Raw genomic sequence first — 12,842 nt, 5'->3', positions numbered from 1 at the left:
AGCGCGCGGGGCCGCGGCGGGCGGGCGCGCGCGTGGAGGCGGGAGAGGCCGGCCCGCACCGCCGGGAGCCGCTGGAGGGGCTCGGGCCCGCGCCGAGGGGCCGGAGCGCTGCGTGGCGGCCCGCCCCCGCCCCCTCGCCCCGCCCCGGGCGGAGACCCCACCCCCGGCCGGCGCTCGCAACGCCCCCGCGCCTTCCCCGAAGCCCCGGGGGCTCCCGCGCCGCACACGTGACCGCGCCCACCCTGGGCTGAGGCCGCTGCCGCTGGGCGGGCTCCCAGACCTCCGAACCTCAGTTTCTTTCTCTGTGAAGCGGGGATATTTCGAACTCCTACCTGCCGGCCTGGCTTGCCTATCTCCACTAAAGGATGGGAACCGCCGCTCAGATGGGGGGGTGGGAGGAGCAGAGGGTGTGCGATCCTTCCTTGCGGGAAGGGGCTGAGGCCCGAACAGAACCAAAGAGGTCTCAGGAACCTGCAGGTCCGAAGCCTGGATGCTGGCCTTCCCCTCGCTGCCCCTTCCACTCCCCCCTCCCCTGCGTCCCCACAGACCCCAGGGGAACCTTTGTTTTTTAGTAAGGGAGCGGCTAGAGCCCTGGGTCTCTCCTCTAAGCTGTAGCAGTCGAGAGAAGAGTAACATATGCTGTGTATTGCATTCCCAGCCCTTATAAATGTGTATTATTTAAGCTCCACAACAGCCTTGAGAGGCAAGTATTGTATTCCTATTTCCAGGGAACAAAGCCTCAGTGACGCAAGGATGCCCGAGGACGTAAAGCTACAAAGCGTCGGAGCTCTAGTGGAACCAGGGTCTCCATCCTCCAAAGCTCCTTCTAGGGGCCACACTTAAAAGGAGGCAAAAACTTCTTTTAAAAGTCATCTTAGGGGCGCCTGGGTGGCACAGCGGTTAAGCATCTGCCTTCGGCTCAGGGCGTGATCCCGGCGTTATGGGATCGAGCCCCACATCAGGCTCCTCCGCTGGGAGCCTGCTTCTTCCTCTCCCACTCCCCCTGCTTGTGTTCCCTCTCTCGCTGGCTGTCTCTATCTCTGTCGAATAAATAAATAAAATCTTTAAAAAAAAAAAAGTCATCTTAAAGTCTCTGCATGCTGACAGGGTCTTGGCTGTGACTCACGCCAACTTTAAAGCACAAGCCATGGGATGATGAGGCGAAGGGCCGTGAATCCCCAGCCCGGGGGAGAGAACAGGTGACGGGGCGAGGTCTGCTGAGGGACACAGTCTCCACACTCCGTGTGGGTGTCCTCACGTGCTCGCTGGCTTCAGCAGCACGCACACCCCGCAACCGTGCGGGTCCATGTGGGGACCCTGTGGTGCGGAATAGACCATCATGATTGCATCACTGGGAGGGACAGAGTGCGGAGCAGCAGCTGGGCTGAGGGAGGGCCCCATCCTGCTGCCCTAGGTCCACAGCCAGGACTCCCCAGCCGAGGACTCTCCCAGCCTTTCTGCCCGGCCTGGCCTTCCCCATTAACTATAAAAACAATAACCAACATGTTTGGAGCATTTGCTGAGCCCCAGGTGCTCTCTACACGGTAACTCATTTCATGCTCACAGCCATCCTAGGAAGTGGATGCTATTATCATACCCATTTCACAGCAGAAGAAACTGGGGCACAGAGAAGGCAAAGATCTTGCCCGACGTCATAGAGCTGTTCAGTGGTGAAGCTAAGACTCATACACAGCAGTCTGGGCCCACAGCCCTTGCCCTTAGCCTCCTTCCTGCCTAGCACGGTTCATGCTGTGCACATGCCACACACCCGGTCTCCTTCTTCGGGTTTCTGGAGTGCAGGACAGGACAGATTCATCTCTGGCACAGCATCGACACTCTCTGAAGGCTGCGACCTCTGATTATTTATCAACCTCCAAGAGCTATCACTGTCACAGCAGACAGAGAACAGACAAAAGAAATCACCCCACAGTGAGGTGCAGGGGGCAGGAAGCAGAGCTGTTTCCTTGCCTGCTGGGACACTTGGCATGGGCCTGGGTTCCACCCGCCGGTTTCCCAGGAAGGTCAGCAGAAAGGGACTGGCCCCTGCTTTGGAGGCCAAAGCACTACCCTGAGGGCCTCTGTCCTTTAGGACCAGAGGACAGAGCCCTGTTTAGCAACAAGAGGCTGGTCCCACCCTCCAGACCACCCTTCCCCAAACTGCCGTCAGCAGCTACCACTTCAGTGAGGACTGGAGCCTGGAAGACTCCCCTTCAAGAATGTGAATGCTTTCCCCATTTATTCCCAAATTATCTGACACCTTAAAGCAATCAGAATCAAGTTGGAAGGTCTCAGGAGCCTAAAGTAATTGAATCTATTAAATAGATACTTTAGGTTCTGTCCTAAGAGAGCAAAATCTGGAGGCAGAGTGAGGTGCAGAAGTAAGACAGCTCCCCGTGTCTCTTCCTGCAGAGGCTGTGCGTGTGCCCATGGGATGTGTGGGAGCCAGTGCGACTGCGTGCCGTGTACCCATGAGTGTGCAGGAGTGTGTGTGTGAGGTGCCCCTGCAGCTGACTGGGTCTGCACAAGAACATTCGTTGGATGGCGTGTTGGTGTGCGTGGAAAGGATCTCAGGTGCTTCTGTGAGTTCGAAGGGGCGTGTAAGTGTTCACGCTCAACTCAGAACTGGCAGTGGGTTTTCCTGCTCCGATAGCTTCCCTGGTTGACAGTTTAAGTGTATGCCCTTGGCTTCCATCGAAAAGCCACCCAGAAAGCCACATGAGGTAGACTGTACTAGGCCATGGTTAGAATACAACTGAGCTACGGGGTGACCTTTGAGAAGGGGCCTAAGCTTGTCAGATGTAGCCTGTGGAACCAGGTGCTCTCTCCCAACATGCCCGCCTCGCCACCTGCCCCAATCCTACGAGGGTGGATTTAAACTCTCCCTGTTGCCGTTTAACTTGTCGAACTTGGCCACGGCTTGTGAGGGGAGTGCAAGAGTTTAGACCGAAGGAGACTCTCCCATGCGCGACCCCAGCTGGGAGACCGCGGTGCAAGCTTCCCTCAGCAAGACTAGGTCCCCCAAGGAAGAAGGTTCGCACCTTCTTTCGGCACCTTGCTGCTTCCGGGTGGAGTCTTGAATGTTCTGTTTCTAATTTAACGGTTGTATTGAATGTGGGCCACGTCTAATCAGTTTTGGAAGGAACAGGATATGAATGATAAGGGAATATCTACTCAGATTGGGCACCCAGTCCCAAGGTGCACCGCCTCGGAGCTCGGCGCTGCACCCTTGCGGGCGGAGGGAGGCGACGGACTCGACCGGCCCGGGCTCACAGGTCCGTGCAGGGCTCTGGCAGGTGCCAGGCCCGGTTCTGCCCTCGGGGAGCTCTCCTGGCAGGAGAGACGCGGAGCACCGACGTGCTGGGCTTCCAGCTCAGCGGTACAGAGTGCTGGGGGCACAGAGGATGGGCAGCCGGTGGAGCAGGGGGAGAGGAGCCAGGTTAGGACAAATCTGTCCTGAGAGTGAAAAAGATGACATCTGAATTGGTCGTTGAAGGATGAGCAGGATTTTAATAGGCTGATGAGAAAGGAAGGGGACAGTGTACCAGTTACTGAGACTCCACAACTGCCCCAGGGCCGGGCTGGGCTCTTTTACCAAAGGGCATCTAGACACGAAGATGACATGAGCAAAGCCACGGGGATATGAGAACATGCCACCACTGCTGCTGGTGCCAAGCCGCACGGTAGCACGGAGGCCAGTGGTTCCATGTGGCAGGAGGAGGGCCTCGAAAGTTAAGGGAGGGCCAGGTCGCATGGCACCCTGCACACCGGGCTGAAGAGCTTGAGTATTATCCTATAGCCAACGGGGAGCCACCAAAGGGTTTTCAGCCAAGAGTAACCTGCCCAGATGTACTTTTAGAAACACAGAATTGGCAGCAAAATGGAGGACAGACAAGGCCAGACGTATCGACAGCTGCTCTCTGGGTGATGGGAAAGTCCAGGACGGAGAGGAGCAGGCCCTAAACCAGAGCTCAGGGCCTCTTCAGAGCTGTTGAGCAGACACGATGGCAAAATGGTAGCGTAAGCGCGGCGGCCACGCAATGCGCTCCAAAATTCGCAAATAACTGCGGAATATACAAAGACCTCGGCCCCGTTTCTGCCTGACTCAAGGGAGATAAACAGGCTTACTGATGTATTTGAAAAAATGTAGGGTAAGCACTCACAGAACTAAAAACAATATGTCTATTTTCCAACAAACTGCCGGAGATAATAGCAAATTGAAACCACCACCATCACCACCAGCACCACCAGCACCACAAGCACGGCCTAAAGAAAACAGAACACTGGGACAGAGCCAAACGTAATAGTGACGGAGTGAGTGTGAGCGCGGGGCCTGCGCAGGGGACCACGTACACCGTCGCGGGCTGCGTGCGCGCTCTGGGCCAGGCACTCCTCCCCGGTTTCACAGAAAGCAAATGTGGGCAACGGGGTGACGAACTACAACTCTCCGTCGAGGCTCCTCGTGAGCAGATGTCCCGTTGCGAAGTGCGGTGGGATAAACCCGACCACGCAGGACTTGCAAGGGAGGCGGCGCACACCTGGGTCTGTACCGTTAGCCGACGCCTACCTCTAAACTATTAGAGGCTTAAAGAGGAATTTTAGAGAGAGCCTCAGGGTCTGCTGGACCCTCAGTGGAAGCGGGGAAAGGCACATGGCTTTTGCCTCAAATCCAGAGAGGGGGGCTTGAAGGAGACCCCCTAGGACGGTCCTGAGGTCACGGGCACAGGCAAAGGATCCATGCCTGCAAATCCGAAGAGCAGGTGGTGGGCGGCTGCCCTGATGGCCGAGAGGGCACTGCTGCTTCAGGGTCAGGCTCGCGGGCTAAAGAGACGGAGCTTTTCCTGTGGACCAGAGTGGGTCCCAGCATGAAGGCCGCATGTGGTTATCTTAGAGCTCAGCCAGGAGGGCCCCGTTGTGGGAGGACGTGAGAGTGGGGAGAAGGGATGAGCCCAGGTGTCCCAGGGCCTGAGAAAGGAACCACAGTGTCCTGTGGAGCTAAGGGGAGGGGGGATCACCCACATCAAGGGAGCGGAGTTAATGGAGACAGCCCAAGCGAGGAAGTGGTGTCCAAGAACCCCCAAAAACACCCAGATGGGGGGGAGAATTTTCCCACTTCTCTCCTCGCTTCTTTGCCTCCCTCCCTTCATGGTGGACCCTGGAGAGGGTCAGAACTCCAAGCTGGACCCTCTCCCGCAGGCAGCTGGCTCGCAGCACACCGACATGGGCAAGAAGAGTTGGTGTAAATCGCAAATTTGAAGACTTTTTTTCATTACAACAGACAGGGCATATTAATTACTGACAGGACAACCTTTGGTTACCTGGAAATGGCCAGAGAAGTCATGGGACTTACCCTCAATTTCATCTAGGTTGGGGGTGGGGAGCAGACCCATAGAATAAAATTAAAGAGACCGTGGGAGACAAAAATAAAGTTTGCTTTATGATTACATCTCATGAGTCATGCCTATTCAACCTAACCTAACACATGGCTCCGCTCACCGACTCCTCACACCGCTAGGAGGTAGGTACTATTATTATCCCCATTTTACAGGTGAAGAAATGGGAGGTTACATAACCTGCCTAAGTCACAGATCATAAGTGGGAGAGTTCTAGAGCCACAGGCTTAACTGCAATCCTCTAGAGAAAACCAGATGATGAGAGCGCCTTAGCCCTTTGACTCGTTGATTCCGGTTCTAGAAACCTAGCCAAGGGAGCCATGCAGTGGAGTCAAAACTTAACAGAGATCGTTGGCACTGCTTTATTTCTAATGGGAGAAATAGGCAGGAGTCGGGGGTACGAAACATCTATCAGTTGGCACTTGGTTGTAAGTCAAGAATTCTGCGTTCACAGGACGGATCATTAAGCATCCTTTACAGGGAGGTTTTAACGACGGAGGAGCGGGGTTATGAGACGGGGTACGGTACGGCCGGAAGTAACGTGCTCTGAAGCAGCCCCAGGTGCCGGCACGTGCATGTGGGCTCTCATAAAAAGCCGCGCTGGGGGCAGAGAGACATGGTCAGTGCCCTCCCGCTAGGGCCAGTGCTAGGCCACCCGCGGGTCCCACCCTCTCTGCTGGTGGCTCCTCCTTCCAGGTGTTGGCTTCCTCTCGTCAGGGCCTAGTCACCCCTAAAGAGCCCAGACGACACCCTGGGCCCCGGTGGTGGTGGGGAAGGGGCAGTAAACACCGGCCGTGCACAGTGGATTTCGTAAGTCAGTCAGTCCATATTTTGAGGGCTGTGCAGTTGGGATCTCTGTAGTCGCCTAGTGGAGTGTGATCTGTCACCAAGATGCCACCCAGGTGGCCGCACTGCAATGGGTGCCGGCACTGGAGACGCCTGCAATTTGGGGCCAGGTGATTTATCTTGGAGGGGCACAGGGTGTGTGGGGGAAGGAGGCTGAATCTTCACACCTGCCCTGTACCCCCTCCACTGGCTCCACTCTGAGAATCTGCTAAGTTTCCTGCTCGGGGGTCCCCGTGCCAGGAGCTGTGAGGCTGGGCGCTGACGCTCAGAGGCCCAGTCCTGGAAAGGCTGTCACTCCCAGACAAGTCCTACCCCCCCCCGCCCCTCTTCCTGATGGGGCTTCTAGGCCCTGTTCTCCAGGGAGCAGGGGCCGAGGTTATAAACACAAAAAGGCTTCTGAGAAGGAGCAGCCAGGCCCCAGGGCTCGGCCTGCGGGAGGGGTCCGTTTTACCAGCCTTATTGGATTTGCAGATAAGCAACAAGGAATTAAGCTGATCAGGAAGAGAGGGACAGAGCTCTCATTTGTTCATAATGCAGGATTTATCTAGCAGAGCCCTCTCCTTTGTCAAACAGAGAGCTGGTGCCTTCATATCCTCCAGCAAAGAACATTTTATTTTGTAACCTTTCAGAAAAGCCTATGAGTGTGCGTTTTTGACCTGTTATTCTCCTTCACCTAAGAAAACCTTGGTTATTTAAAATGTGAAATGCATTTTAAACAATCCTACTCTGAATTCATAAACCAATCTCTCTAGCAAGAGGAATCGGACCCTGAAATGCAATTTAAACTATTTGCAAAGTTTATTACTCCCAATATACCAATATTGCGCTCCACGGCCTTCCCTTTTGCTAAGGACGGTTCGCAAATACCAGACTAGCCCCACCAGGTTACTGAGGACGCGGTGTCCTCAAAGACACTGCTGGGGGACTGGAGTCAACAGTTTTGCCTCTCTGGCCCAGTTTTCCGATCTCAGAAATGGGGATAAAAGTTCCAAGACCTAGAACAGTAGTGAGTATAGAAGAAAGAACACCAGACCCACGTTCCAGTGCTGGCTCTGCACTAATGTGCTGTGTGACCTTGAGTGAGCCGTGTAGCCTCTCTGTGGCTCATGAAAAGCAGTGGGTGGAACCATCTCCAAGGCTCCCTCCTGCCAGCACTAAATTTCTCTGACATTTTGACTTTACAGCAAAGCTGTTAGAAGACAAAGACGGTTATGGCTTGCTCAACTCTGAAATAAGGATAAAAGTTTTATATTTTATAGAAGAAATACACAAGAGTGAAAACAGGCTAGAGATATAGGTGAGCTGAATTCTTATCCTCTCTGTGCTGCCAACTCACTGGGTGGCCAGGGACCACTGGCCCAGAATTGCCTGTTTCCTCATCTGTGAAGTGGGGACAATGCACGTCTTGCCAACCGCACAGGGTGTGAGCAGTGGAACTGAGGGAAGGAGTGAGACCACCGGGTGGGAAGTCGGAAGCGCCCTGGAGGGGGGACAAGGATTAGCGATTAGCGCTCCCCCTTAGGAGCCCCGAACCGGCCTGTGCTAAGTGGGGCTGCATTATCTGACTGCTCACGCCCCCCGAGGGCCAGCACACAGAGGGAGGCAGAAGCGCTGGCAGTCACAACAGCCAGGATTTCCTCAGTCCTGGCCAAAGACCATGCCTCAGAGCCCCAGTCTCAGCTGAGGAGGAAGATAGAAGTCCCAGGGGCGGCTGCCTTGCCTGAGCTCTACGAGGCAGGAGACGTCCGCCTACCCCTCCTCGTCACCCTGCTCTGGCCCAGGAAGGAGGCCCTGTGGAGCCCGTCCAGGCTTCCTTGGATGAGGGAAGGGCCGGACAGCTGGTGGGCCTGGGCGAGGCAGCGTCCACTTCTGCCTTTCTCCAACTCTGGGCTGCTTCCCACCTCTCCGCATCTCTCCCTGAGTCCCAGTGCCCCTCACAGCCCACCTTCCCTCCTGTCTCCTCCTCAGGCACCAGCCTCCCAGCTGCCACAGAGCCTGCACCTTCCCGACCCTACCACCTTGAGGCTGGCAGGGAGGGGCGCCTTGGGGACAGGGGTTCCACTCAGCAGGACAAGGCCCTGGATTCTGAACTGGTCATCGAAGGCCAGTTGGCCCTCTCCTGGCCGTCACACTCATCAGGACGTCTGAGGTCTCCCTGGAGATGGGCAAGCCGGGCCTGCCCTTTGAATAGACTTCGGGCTGGGACCCTGGGAGGTGCCAGTTACTCACCCGCTCTGCCCAGCCTCCTGACTACCTGCTCCCAAATCCCCCAGGTCTCTGTAATGTGTCTGAGCTCCCCATACTCACACCGCAGCCCATCCAGCTTTCGTGAGGTATTCATACCCCTTCCTCTGGCTCCAGCAACTTGTTCTCCGCTTCGCCCCACCCCACCTCTTGGCTGTGACACTGCAGGATCCTCCCCCGGCCCCCCACCAGGACAGGCGACCACACACTTGCAGACATTGCTCACAGCACCTTCCCTTGCCCTGAAGATGCCGCTAATGTCTGGATGTTGGGAAACCTGAGATCCAGGTGTCAGTCCCTGGCCTCCTATGTGACAAGAGACAAGTCCTGCCCCAGTTTTCTTGGCCTTTGTGTATCAGTTTATAAGATGAGGGGTGGATTGATGTCTAGAGCCCCCAATATCACTCGAGTTCCATTATCTAGAGCCCCATCAGACAATGTGCATGAAAAGGACACACATTTCTCACGTCCTATCCCAATCGCCCTTGGAGAGCAGAGTGGTGAACACTCAGATCGGGCTCACGTTGCTCTCAGAGCCCCCAAGCAAAAGGTGTGATGAGCAGAGACCCATCCCTTACCCAGCCACACACCCAGAAGACAGACAGAAGGGGCAGGATGCACCCTGGCAAGGGAGTCAGAATTCCCTCCCTCCCTCCCCGTGAAAAAGAGTAGACGTGATGTGCACATATGAACAACCCAATGGAAAAGTGAACAGACAAGTCCCAGAGAAACTCCAAATGGCCACAAACACGTGGGAAAATGGGTACCTTGATATCGCCCCCCATCCTGGTATCCAATCCCTTGCCAAGTCCCTTGCTACTGAACACTAAGTATCTCTTCCATTGGTCCCCTCCTCCCCACCTCCAATGCCACCCCCATGGGCCCAACTACGCCATCTGTGGCCTGGGACAGCCTGTGGTGCTTAGGAGAGGGCTCCCGAGCCAGATCTGCTGGTTCCAAACCAGGCTCTGCCGTGAACGACCCATGTGCCCGGGGACTGGAGAGTTAATACGCACGAGCCCCTGCAAGCAGCACCTGGTTCACAGGGGGGAGACGTAGGCCTTAGCTGTTACTTAAGGGTGTGCACCCCCTTTCCCTCTGGTCGCCCTGCAGTCTGCTCTCACATGGGAGCAAGAGTGATCTTTTCACCGTGCAAATCTGCCATTGCACCTGCTGCCTCCAACTCTTCCCTGACTTCCCTTGCTCACAGACCGAACATTCTAAAGTGTCTACGAAGCTGTTCTCCATACCGGTCTGCTTTCAGGCAAGCCCTGCTCATGCTCGCTCCAGCTCTGCGGGCACCGCCTTCTTGGTCTGGAATCTACCTCTCACCCCACTGCTCCCAGTCCCAAGCCCTGTGGCCCAGCCCAAGGCGGCCGTTCCATGGGGATGGAACGGGCCCAACAACCTGTATCTTTAAAAAGTTACTGAGGGCAACACTGATGAATAGTCATTAGTCTACTATATTAGAAAGGTGGAGTCATAATTTATATTATTGTAAGTGATACACTGTATAGGGGATCCTGAGAAGACATAAGGGGATCAACGAGAAAACCTCTAGAATCAGAAAGTTCGATGAAGTTGCCAGATAAAAAGATAAAAACAGCCAATAACCTTTCTGTTATTATTACAAAATAATGTTTTACAGAATGAAAATGAAGATATTTCATTTACAATGGCAAGACTGTGTGAACTGTTTTAAAATAATATTAATGAGACTTATTTGTGATTCATATGAAGGAAATGATAAAATACTTGAGATTTAGCAAAAGAACGTGAAGAAGCGGAGATTCCTAGGATATTCCTATGTGATAAGAAGACTATTTTAAAGACAGTAATTCCTCCGAAATTAGATTTCATTTAATTCAAAGCAAAATACCACGGGATTCTGAAGCTTAAAGTGCAGGGATTTCGTAAGGTTCCCTCAGATGATGGTCTAAAGAAGGGAGGTGAGCCAGCGGGTTTGTGAACGTGGGCTCCGTGAGAAGAAAGCTGAAGGGACCACCTGACTTGCTCACGTCAATCACCAGTGTTCCTGAATTTTGTCTCACAGAGCGGTTGGGTCAGTGATATAATTAGGTGTTTACTCTGTACCTCGATGGAGCATTTTCAAGGAGTAAATAGGCTAAGGAGAGGTAAGGTAATTTTGAGGTAACAACCCTCTGGGGAGTGGGCAGTGAGAGGCAGACACTTGCACCAGCGCAAAAAGATCTAGGGGTGGAGACGGACTCCTCAGGAAGCCTGGGTCCTTGACGGCAGGTGGGAATGCCGCGGGGCACAGCCGGGGCTGTTCAGGGCACGCGTGAGCCAGGCCTGCTCCCCGGATTGCCCCCTACTCCCGAAGCTGCCCCAGGGGTCCTGGTCTCAGGGAACGCCACGGTTCCAGCACAGCAGAAGTGGGGACAGCGGTGAGGGAGGGGGAGTCAGGGAGCTGGTGACAATACTTCCTTGTTTGCCTCTTTCACTGGATCCGCGGGCCTCTTCCGTTTTCAGAGCCTGGAGCTGAGAGTGCTTGACTCCATTGACCTCTGTCAATACCCACGATGAGGGCAGCCTACGATAAACTACTCACTGCCCTGAATTCCTCTAGCGAACCCAGGTAAAACTATTCCAGAACAAAAGTAGGTAAGAAAATAAAGAAAATTCCGATGATGATGGTTAAAGAGAGGAGGACCGGCCCCACCGGATAGTAAAACGTGTTATAAAGCCGCCACAACTAACACTGTGCGGTAATGGACGTGAGTCACACAGAAACACCGAGGGAAGAACATAAGCGACCCAGAAATACCCCCATTCTCCACAAGAACCGAATTTAAATGTCAATGACCAAAAAAGCATACTAAATCAGAACACGAGAATGCAGAATTGTGATCACAGATCACCAGTGAGAGCGCACCAGCGGCCCCGGGCAGGACGAGGCCGGCAGAGCTGGCAGCCGGGGCTGGTTCGCAGTCATTGTCGCTACCCCAGCAGGCAGCTTACACAGACAAAGAGCAAAGAAGAGAGAGCGGTTCAGGGTCGAGCAAGGACTCTGGGCACAAGGCTGGGGTCTGAATTCTAGCCACAGCACCCCGCCCCCCGGGCTTTCCCCTTTCAGGGCCTCAGGCCAACATTACAAAGATAAAGGACTGACGCAGATGACCTCTACTGGCCCTTCCGGCTCAGCCCTTCTGGGAGCTGACCATGTGGGAATCATCCGCATTTCTGGTTTCTGCGGCAGGGTGAGATGGGAGAACAGGAAGACGTGCAGCCCTTCCCTGCGCCCCATCAGCAGGTGGCACTTCAGGGCTGAGGCTCGCTCTGCACTCAGCCTGGCAGTCAGTGGGGCCCAGAGGTGAGCGAGACCCGGCGCCAGCCTGTGAAGCCCGCGGGGCAGCGCTGGACGTGGCACGGGTGGACGCAGATGCAGCGAAGGGTAATCCCAGGTGCAGGGAAGTCGAGCGTCTAGAAGGTCGAGAGCTGTGCGGATGCAGGGGAGAGGGCGGTGGAGTCTGGCAGGGGTGCGGGGCGGGGGGCGGGGGGTCAGGCAGGGCTCTGCAGCAGACAGGGCCTTTGAGGCCGGACTGAAGTTTATAAAGGTAGCGGGGGAGACACGGGAGGCAGGAGTGTGCTGAGGTGGGTGGTGTGAGTGGGACCTGTGAGCAGGAGTTGAGTGGGGGGACGAGGGGAGGTTACTCGGTGCCCGGCTGAGTGTTTGGCCTTGAATCTCTCAGCAATGGGAAGTCCCGGGGGCTGCTGGCATTGGGGACATGACATGACGCGGTCCCGCCCCGTGAGGGAGAAGCTCACAGGCAGCCCTTGGAGCAGGGATCCAGGGTGCGGGCTCTTCGGTAGCCGGACCAGAGCGGCCTGGCCAGGGGCAGAGGAGGGGACGGGCCGGGGGGGCCTGGCGGGCCCAGAGGACCCGAGGCGGCGCGGCACGGGATAGCCCAGCCCTTGGAGACAGCTTCTGAGGCCAGACCGCCATAGCCTCACCCTGGCTCTGCCCTCTACTAGCGGTAGGGCCCTGGGACTTATTTAACCAGCCCGGCCGCAGTTTTCTCCTCTGCAAATAACGGCAACTCTTTCTCGGGCGCGGCAAGAGATGAAGTGACTGGACGCGCGAAAGCCTTCAGAACTGTGCCCGACGGGGCAGCACGCAGTTGGCTGGTGGTGATGCTGTGACGTCGCAATGAAGACGGCGATGGGGGGCAGCCGCATACGGGGACCCTCTCGGGGAGTGCCGTGGGGGAGCAGCTTTGAGTCTGGGGCTCAGGTGTGCTAGGTTCCAGCATCTGGAGGACACGGCGCCCCAGGGGGGTGCAACAGGCACACAGAGCTCAGTGAGGGGAGGGTCAGGAGACGGAAATTCGGGGGGGGGGG

Source organism: Ursus maritimus, unplaced genomic scaffold (assembly GCF_017311325.1).
Source record: "Ursus maritimus isolate PB19 unplaced genomic scaffold, ASM1731132v1 scaffold_16, whole genome shotgun sequence".
NCBI lineage: Eukaryota > Metazoa > Chordata > Mammalia > Carnivora > Ursidae > Ursus > Ursus maritimus.
The sequence above is the reverse complement of the archived record's forward strand: the minus strand, read 5'-3'. Positions refer to the sequence as shown.